Source organism: Octodon degus, unplaced genomic scaffold, assembly GCF_000260255.1.
Source record: "Octodon degus isolate 3935 unplaced genomic scaffold, OctDeg1.0 scaffold00383, whole genome shotgun sequence".
NCBI classification, from domain to species: Eukaryota; Metazoa; Chordata; class Mammalia; order Rodentia; family Octodontidae; genus Octodon; species Octodon degus.
The window spans coordinates 448,973-458,635 of record NW_004524959.1 but is presented as its reverse complement, the minus strand read 5'-3'; positions in this window follow the sequence as shown (position 1 = coordinate 458,635).

The following is a 9,663-nucleotide window of genomic DNA, read 5'->3' as shown; positions in this document are numbered from 1 at the left end:
GCTGAGAAACCACTCTTCATAATCATTTTCCAGTCATGTTTTATTTCTCACTCTCCTTTTCAAATTGCTCTGCAGAGATACTGCAACAAGACCTGCCTAATAATATAGTGATCTTGAAATCCACAATATAGTGTTCACAAAATTCCAGCAAGATTGGAGAGCTCCTGAAGAAAATAAAGAGCTAATTTGTGATGACGTTCATGTTCTTCATTCATATCTAGCTAACACAAGCCAAATAACAAGTTAACTGATATAAGTCAGTCATCAACAATTTCCCCCAGTGGCGTGTGTGTGTGTGTGTGTGTGTGTGTGTGTGTGTGTGTGTGTAAACTGAAATTACAATCATCTTGAGATGGACAAGAATAAAGATTTTAAAATATGTCTCTGAACATGATTTTAGTTCAGGGTCATTAACTTTGTGTTTGTATGTTACCAGTAAAAGAGTTGTTCTTAGGAAAGGTAGTAAGAACTACAGTATCATAGAAGACCTGTCAACCAAAGAAGCACTGTTTATTAGCAGTTGTAACTCTAGTTAAATTTACCAGGATTGTAGTGGTCATAAATATGTTTTTACATATACTGAACAATGACTTTAGTTTTCTATTGCTAAGGAAAAAACAAATATCTACCTTAAGTTTTGTCTAGCACCTACTTTTTCGTATGTATTTCTAAAATATTCCTTATGTTAAAGCTGTATGTCTAGATTGCAAATTGTACCATGGTGTATATCAAATATGCTACCTTTACATATAAGTTAATTCTGAGCCCAATTGTCATGTTACCCAAAAAATTAATAATAAGATATTTAATCTAAAATGAGATCATGCAATAAGAAAATTTTCACTTGACTTTCCTCCCATAGAGTACGGTAATAAAAAATTAAAACCATGAACACATCATTTGAACAAAATCAAAAGAGATCCACAACATGAAACACAATGAGCATAAAAATGTAGATTACAATGATAATTAAAAAGTAGTACAGAAAGTGGCGAATTGGAAAATTGGCATTTCCTCATAACTTAGAAATTCCATAAAGCTTTCCAAACAACACAACAATTATCACATATGAAGAAGTATAACTGACCTTTCTGTGCTGCACATAGTACAGACACTTAGTAACATAAAAGAGGGAATAGGAAACAAAAACTGTCACACAAAGTACACATTTCAATTGAAGAGATAGGAAAGCATAACTGAATGTATAAATAAAGTTGAGAGAGGAAATTAAAAAGATGAAAGATAATTGAAATTCAATGTATCCAGCAAATGTTATTGTATTGAGAATATGGATCTATATTTAGAGACAATTTTCCTGAGTTCCTCTTACAGGCTAGTGTGATCATGTGATCAAATAGCTCTCTGGAAACGTGCTTTTCAAAAAGAAGATTGTTGAGACCCTTAGTCATCTACTTGGTGTTTTTTTGTTTGTTTGGTTTTGTTTTTGTTTTTTTGAAGTACTGGGGATTGAACTCAGGACCTTGCACTTGCAAGGCAGGTGCTTATTCTACTGAGCTACCTCCCCAGCCCTTTTAGTAATTCACTTGTCACTAGGACAAAATATCTGACACGCACACACAACGTTAAACAAGAGAGATTTATTTTTGCTCATGGTTTTGCTCACGATCAATTGAATCCAAGGCAGGCTGGCATGGCCAAAAGACATAATAAAGTACAGTTCATCCCATTGTGTTGGCAGGAAAACAGAAAACCAAGGGTAGAATAGAGGATGGAGATAATTCCTTGTAGGTAATGCTCCTCAAGATCCGCTTCTTCTGACAAGGCCTACCTCTTAACAGCACTATGAACTTTTCAGTGGATTAATTCAGTGACTTCCTGAATAACTAATCACCCATAAAAGGTCCACTTTTAAATATATAATGTTTGTGGAGATATTTTATGTCTAAACCATACCATCCCAACTATTTCCCACAAAAACCTCATGTCTGTTCATGCAAAATATTTCTGTGTCATCTTAAAAAGTCAACAAAAGTTCAACAGTTCCAACATTTCTGAAAAGTCACATCTGAGAAATTCTCAGACTCAAGGGTAACACTTAGCAATTAATCTCTTTAAAATTCAAAATGAAAGGTAAGTACTTCTAAATGATAATTGCACAGGGTAACCATTTCCATTGCAAAATGGAGAAATAATGGGTTAGAAAGAAATGAAACCAAAGCATGACTAAAATACATTAGTTACTATCATTCCATGTCTGTAATGAGATTTGAACTTCAATGGGATTGAGCTGCCCCACCCTGTGCTGTTGCCATTTGCAGTCCTTATGGCTTTCCTCTTGAGCTGGCTTTGCTCACTGCTGACAGTTTTCCTCACAGACAGTCCATATATCTGGTATTTCCCAATTCAAAAGGTCTCCACTGCACTTTTGAATTCACCCTCACAGATTTTCAAATAGTGTCCTAGGAATGCAATGCCTGGCTTCCTGGGTTGTCTTCTAAAATTTGAGTTGGAACTTCCACAAAACATCTCATGCAAGCTTTATGATTATAAAATCAGCATAAAGTGGTTGGTGTTAGACGTCACCATCGCTCAAGCGGTATGCAGGTTCCCTTGGGTTATGGTTGTAGTGAACTCTGAGACCCTGATGGTTATGATATGAATTATGGACACAAATTCCCTTGGTATGCCACTCCAAGCAGGGTCAATGGGGTTTATTCTCAAAGAAAAGGTTTTCAGTATTATTTCTTTACCCTTTCCCAACTCTGCCAGTGAAGAGAAGGGTCTTTTGATTTCTGAGTTACCAACAAGGCATCTTTCTCATTGTTCTAATGCAGAGTACTTGATTTCTTTCAATGCAAATCTTTTCAGCAGTATTCATTTTTTTGCCCCAACATGACAAGCAGTAGTTTAAAAAAACAAACAAAAAAAAAACTTTCTATTTATTTATTTGGTACAGGGTCTTATTATGAAGCTTAGACTCTGATTTGTCCTCCTTTCTCAGACTCCCTGGCCCTGGGATTACCGGCATGCACCAGCACACCCAGTTTCAGTGGCCAGCTCTGTGTGGGTAGGTGCTTAGACCACTGCCTATCTCCCAAATCAGCAGTGTCTTTAAAAAAACAAAACAAAACTGGAAACACTTACAACTTTTGGCTCAAATATTTGCTCTGGATTCTCAGTACAAATCCAACTAAAAGGTACTACAGCCTGAATATCTGGAGGCCTTGAATACTTTTTCCAGAATTTTCACCAAATGAGTGTTCTGCTCTAAATTTCAGTCAGGACAACAGGGAAGCATAGACAAAATTTTGGTCTGGATGTAATACACATGGCCTAGAGTCCAGCTGTCACAGAGTCTTTGATTAACATTTGTATTTGTATCTGCATCCGTTTTCTGTACTCAGACCAGAATATGCCACCACATTAACTGAAAGCATCCCAAGGCCACTCTAGTGGCACTACCAAGGCTTTCCATTCTCCTCCTACAAATCAGTTATAACATTTTTGAATCACATGCCCAGGTATATTCACAGGAGTTACTACACTTCTCTGACACTAATATCTACTTTTGTCACTTTGTTTCACTAAGACAAAATGTAACCCCAAAATTTAAGGAGGAGAAGGTGTATTTCAGTTCATAGTGTTAGTCCAGAGTGGACCCACTCCAAGGCAGAAGGGCATGGCAGTGAGTCACCCATAACTGAAATAATCTGCTCACATCCTGGTGGCCAGGAAGCTGATTGAAGCGTGAGGAGCAGGGTGGGACATGGACCATTCTGGTCACATCCCCTGACTGTCCTTTTCCAACTAGGTCCAGCCTTCCAATAGCCTCTTCAGCTGTGGGCTTCTGAATGGATTAGTTCTCGATGAATGTGACCTCATGTCCCAATCAACTTTGAAAATGAACTTTGGAACATGTGAGGCTTTTGTGGGATAATTTTATCCAAATCATAGATCCCCTTCCTGTAGGCTGTAATATGGGTGAAAAAGTCATCCTTCTTTGACAGATGATGAAAGAGCAATATAAAGACAGTATGTGATAAAGATATGGAACTTTAAAGAGAAGGAAATAGTACTTTGGACATAGAAGGCATAAGTCAAAGTTACACCAACCTCAGAAAAAAGTATCAGGCTGTTTTGAAACTATTTTGAAGTGTTCAGTTATAAAACTCTAGAAAATTTCCAAAGCAGAAATGTGTAATTCAATAGTATCATGTTTAATGAAAAGTTTTCTGTAAAACTTTTTATTTAAAAATAAAATAAAAACAATCGATTGTATTGTGCAAATTTTCAATTTGAAAGATTTTCAATATGAGAAACTTTCAAAATGCTCCAGGAGAATATACCATAGACAATTCTCTATTTCCAACTACCCCTTATTCTGATTTCAGTAAATTTTATATTTTACTCTGTGTTTTTTAAAGGAGATAGTACTCCACATGTATAAGAGAACTCTAATGACAGAGAAATTGAGTCTGTACTTAAACACTTAGTCTGATAATCTAGTGATCAGCATTTTGCAGATGAATTTTAAATTTGTGTAAAATAAAATAAAATGTGCTCTTCTCAGCTGTGATAGTTAATCTTGACAGTTGACTCTATTTAATTGGAAACACCTATGAATTGAATAAAACATACGAATCTGTGTTTCTGTAGGGGTATTTCCAATTGGTGTGTGGGACAACAAACTGAGAGGTGAGATCTACCCTGAGTGTGTGTGGCACCACATAAGGACAAGGTGAGAGTCCAGGTGGAGCAGGACTAGGAGGAGAAAGCTGGCCACTGCAAGCTTTCATGCTCTCTGCTCCCTGGCTGCCAAGGTCAAGGGGCTGCTCCCTTTTGCCACATTTTTTGCCTTGATGTCAATTACACAATAGACCAGAGTATTGGAGCCAACACACTAGAGAATGGATCTCTCAGATGAACCAAAACCAACTATTCCTCCTTTAAATTTATTTTTCTAGTGCTTTGCCACGGTAACGGAAAGATAATATATAAGTTATCAATGCAAAAGATGTTTGTCATGTAGGCTATTTTATAGTAAATACGTGAAAATGAAATTCATTTTTATAACACCTGATTGATAGAAACCTAGCTTTATATTTTGTTTTGGTATCTTTAGAGGGAGACACCGCACAGAATAAAATTTATCATATGAAAATAATTTTAGTGAAACATATAAATGAATGTGATGATTAAAAAATTGATCTAAATTGATTACAGGGGATGGGAAGATAACTCAGTAGTCTAAGTGTCTACCTACCAAGTGTAAGTGACCAGGTTACATCCCTGGTACTGAATGCCATACAAGCCCCAGAGCACTGTGCAGGCCACTGAAACCAGGTGTGGTGGTGCACACCTGGAATCCCAGCGCTAGGGAGGCTGAGACAGGAAAATCACTATGAGTTTGAGTTGCATAGGGAGACCCTGTACCAAATAAATAAATAAATAAATACATAGGTTTATAAGCAATTAAAATAATTAATTTCAAATGTCCAACAAACTCTTGAAAAATTTTGTCAAAACACAGCTCATTTTAACAGTGCAAAATATTTTTAAAATGAATAGATATTATAAAGTAAACAACAAAATCAGCCATCCATCCAATAGAAATTTAGTAGATGAATTTGGCTTTTGAAAATGTATTTCTTAGGAATTTTACAATTATTTCCCATTAATATACAATGACTAGAGAGGTAAATAAAAATGTTGACCATAATTTTAGACAAATTCCTGGTGGGACAGAAAGAAATAACATTTTCATGGAAAACAACACTAGATGATTTGGGGGCATGTATAGTGCTAGGAGTAACACACACATGCGCGCACACACACACTTCAAAAGAACTAGGGTGAAATGGCTGAAGTTGTAATAATTTGACAAATAATGAATAATATCGGAATATACCATGAATGAGAATAAAAACCCTAATTACTCAAAACTGATATAAGAAAATGATGAATTGATAGGTGTTCTGGGAAGAGGAAAAAGGATTTCCTTTCAGAATGAACCAGTTTTATACCTGAAATAAATTTAAGAGAAATGAGAAATAACCATTGGAATATGGCAGCAGTAGGTATGTGATCAGAGTCTCAGGTCGATGCCAAATTGGTTAGTGATATATCAAGAAGAAAGAAGTTGTTTCCTTTCTACCAAAGTACACTCATATCTTACCTTATTATTAAAGTTTGGAACTGGGGAGATAGCTCAGTCATCCTAGCATCTGCCTGGCAAGGGCAAGGACCCAGGTTCAATTCCTGGTACTGCATGCCACGCAGCCCTGCCGGCCACCAAAACCAGACATGGTGGCATATGCCTGTAATTCCAGTACTGGGCAGGCTGAGACAAGAAGATCACTATGCGTGTGAACTGTATAACCAGACCCTGTACCAAATAAATAAATAAATAAATAAATAAATAACTTAATTATTTAAAAAATTGTGCTCAATTAAACTTATCACCACAAATTCGATTTTCTTTTTAGAAGATGGAGTTTGATGGTCACACCCTTGCGTATTATACACACTTAATAACTGATCAGTAATAACTAAGTTAAAGAAAGGGAAGAAATATAACTTTCCCTGGAAGAAGCTGTGCTTAAGACACCTCAACCAAGGCAGCAGAAGTTAATCTTTCTGGTAATAAATTTTGTTGAACTCAATCATCTGCTCACATTATGTGTAGGAAAAATCACATTATACCCCTTTTCGTAACGCAAGGGTATCCATAATATAAAATCAGACAAATCAGAGGGCCCTTTTACATAGTAAACATTAACTTCTGTATATGTTAGGTTCTTGAAAGATTGATTATTGCCCATGGGAGGAGACATGGTAAGGTGATATTCAAAATTAGATTCCTACTCAGAAACAGGTATTAATGGATAATCTAATAAAATGAAAACATGTGTTTTATTAATATTCTATTGATTTGCATTTTATAGTTTTGAAAAATATAACTTTGTAAACATCTTTAAAAATATGCAAGATATTTAAGAATAGAAACTGAGTGAAAGACAATTATATATCACATATATGTATAATAAAATGTACTACATTTGTAACTATTCTGTGAATTCAAAGTTATTTAAAGATATAAATGTTGAAATGAAAAGTAAGGGCTACAGAGATAGCTCAGCAGTGTAAGTGCCTGCTTAGGCAAGCACAAGGTCCTAGGTGCACACCTGTAATGCTAACACCTGGAAGGCTAAAAACAGGATGATCACTACGAGCTGGAACTTTGTCATGAGACTCTACCAAATGCGTAAAAATAAATTGATTAATTAATTAAATTAAATTAAACTGCAAAGTAAATAAAATTCCTTTAAATGATCTTTATTATGTTTAGTTGATAAAAACACATTTATATATATTTTTAATATTGTTATTGTTTGTGTGTATTTGTTCCCCCAAAGCCTCATGCAGTTATGAGGCAGACTTCTAGACGTGTGATTAACTCATGATCAATTGGGATTATGGGTGTGAGTACTGCCAGGATTATGGGTGTAAGTGCTGCTGGGGTTGTGAGTGTGAGTACTATATCCAGCCTAGGGAGGACAGCCTAAATGCAACTTAAGGAAGACAGACTGCTGCTCCTCCCATCTGCTTTTGCTCTTTGCCACTTCCATGTGTCACTCTGTCTTGGAACCAGCTGTGTATGGACTGAAACCTCCAGTAACTGTGAGCTAAATAAACTTCTCCTTCTTTAATATTGGGTGTTGGGTATTTGACCCAGCAATGAGAAAAGAGTAACCAAGACAAATATTAACTTTTATAAGTTAAATGTTAAATATTTAGAAACACTGTTCTAATATTTCTATATGTATTAACTAAAAAGTACAAGTTGGTTGGAATCTTCTGCAGGTAAAAGGTAAAGAAAGAGAAAACTAGTAAACTGTGTCATTCAATAAATGTTGAATAAAAAGTTTTTTCTATGTGCTTTAAAAGTATTTGTTTGATGAAAAATTTTATTGTAGAATTTGAATAGCAAAAAGAAATGTTCTCCTAAAAGATATGATCAAAATTATTATCTTTAAATCAAACTTTAATAAGTAATTACTTAAAAAAAGAGTTTGAAGTTCGGGGAAATAGCTCAGTAGAATAAGTGCTTGCCTAGCAATTGCAAGGTCCTGAGTTCAATCCCAAGTACTGCAAAAATAAATAATAATAATAATAATAACAATAATATATAATATAATAAAATAAAAAGAATTTGAATATCTTACAGTGAATAATAGCATATTCTCAATATCTTAAAATGTAATATCATGTTTTTTCCTACCATAATATCGTTACATTTACATTTGTTAATCATGTTTCTATGTAACAAGGAAAATTCAAAGAAAAAAATAATTTTATTTTCTTAAACATTTAGCAAACTAGTATAATAAAAACATGCTATGGGTAGAATATACTACATCCCAAAGAGGAATTGCAAAAATATATGCTTTACATATATGATAATGTTAGGTATTCATTTTAAAAAACACAGTCCACAGTTTTAAGTGATATAATGATTTTTCTTTTCTTCCAGCCAATTAACTAATAAAAAGTTGACAATTATTCAGTTTAACAGTTTTAAGATAAATTAAGCAGATTATTTCTGTGTAGCATATAATCAATTATTTTCTTATTTTTAAAGAGTAAAATTTAGTTAAAAATATGAATGACACTGAATTTCACTAAAAACATAACAGGAATTTAACAGTGTTTATTATATTGCATAAGGTTTACTGCAAATTAGTTGATGAGATTACCAGACATAGGCACGTAAAATTGGTCAGAAAAAGATAAGACATTAAACAGGAAAAGGGGGGGACCTTAACAGCTCTGGCTGATACATTGTGTCAACTTGGCTGGATAGTCATGTTCAACACCCTGGGCCATGGGCACCCCTCCCCACAGGTCAGGGAGGGTCCACCTCAGGGAAGGGAGGACATGCCCCAGAGTGACACAGCACAGAAAGGATATATAAAGGAGCTGAGGAATGCTTCTGACTCGCACCCTAACCCGCTTCCTTGGAGAAGTCTGGGCCTTCTCCACGCCACTTTGTAACTGTGCCACTTTGGAGAAGCTTGATCTTAGCAGCTGAGCCACTTTGTCCCAGTCTTTACGGTCAGCATAGAAGGAAGAGAGGGAGAATTGATGGACACCTCAGCTGTTGCTCCTCCTCTGCTTTCATTGTTTTCTGCAACCATAAGTGCTGCCGATTGCCTTGGAGCCAGCTGAGTATGGACTGAAACCACCACAAACTGTGAGCTAAATAAAACTTTCATTATTTAATTTTGACTGTTGGGTATTTGTCCTAGCAATGAATAAAAGGAACCAAGATATATATAGCTTTTCCTTTCCTTCTTTCTTTCTCTTGTCTTTTTCCTTACCTCAGTTGTTCCTTCCCAGTCATTCTTCCTTTGAGCGTTCTTTCTCTTTTACAGTATGTTTTGTACCTTTTAGAATTTATTTATTCTTACACCAAGGAAACAACGCAAAGTTTACACATGCAGGTCTGATTCACTTACTTTGGAGTATGGTGTCTAGGTGCAGCCATTTACCTATGAAAACCTCATTTTTATCCTTTCTATAGCTGAGTAATATTCCATTATGAAAAATATCACATTTTTTTATCCATTACTCAGTTGATGGGTATGTAGGTTGTTTCCAAAATTTAGCTAAGACTAATTATGCAGCCATAAATATGAGTAC